The sequence below is a fragment of the Octopus bimaculoides genome, chromosome 24 (genome assembly GCF_001194135.2).
Source record: "Octopus bimaculoides isolate UCB-OBI-ISO-001 chromosome 24, ASM119413v2, whole genome shotgun sequence".
In the NCBI taxonomy this organism is placed as follows: domain Eukaryota; kingdom Metazoa; phylum Mollusca; class Cephalopoda; order Octopoda; family Octopodidae; genus Octopus; species Octopus bimaculoides.
This window is the reverse complement of record NC_069004.1, coordinates 29,795,599-29,796,280: the sequence shown is the minus strand read 5'-3', so window position 1 is coordinate 29,796,280 and position 682 is coordinate 29,795,599. Positions and strand designations below refer to the sequence as shown.

At 42.4% G+C, this 682-nt stretch overlaps 1 protein-coding gene across 1 annotated transcript in view; it reads right to left on the bottom strand.

Moving 5' to 3' along the window:
• Window positions 1-682, bottom strand: part of LOC106874442 (centrosomal protein of 63 kDa-like) — a 23,346-nt gene that overhangs the window by 21,978 nt on the left and 686 nt on the right. The window lies entirely within an intron of this gene.

Below are 682 nucleotides of genomic sequence, written 5' to 3'. Positions count from 1 at the left end.
GTGGATCAGGTGGGGACTGCTCGGTGGTGGCGGTAGTGGTGGAGGAGAAGAATTTGAAGATGTGAGTCTTGTTTTATGTTGTCTTATTCTTTTATGATCATTTTTACTTTATATATATATATATATTATAGGCGCAGGAGTGGCTGTGTGGTAAGTAGCTTGCTTACCAACCACATGGTTCTGGGTTCATTCCCACTGCGTGGCACCTTGGGGAAGTATCTTCTACTATTGCCTCGGGCCGACCAAAACCTTGTGAGTGGATTTGGTAGACGGAAACTGAAAGAAGCCCAGCGTATATATGTATATATATGTGTGTTTGTGTGTCTGTGTTTGTCCCCCTAGCATTGCTTGACAACCAATGCTGGTGTGTTTACGTCCCCATAACTTAGCGGTTCAGCAAAAGAGACCGATAGAATAAGTACCAGGCTTACAAAGAATAAGTCCTGGGGTCGATTTGCTCGACTAAAGGCGGTGCTCCAGCATGGCCGCAGTCCATGACATCAATACGTCAGAGTGAAAAAGAAACGAGGAAGGTATGAGGTGGTTGTGAGAAGTGCTAAAAATAACAGCTAAATAGCCCTTAAATCACACAAAAAATTTTCTTCCGGATTTTTGCCTAATCGTATGAATTCCCATATGCAGGACACAAATTCGCAAAAATTTTCTGAAAATTCAAAATTCA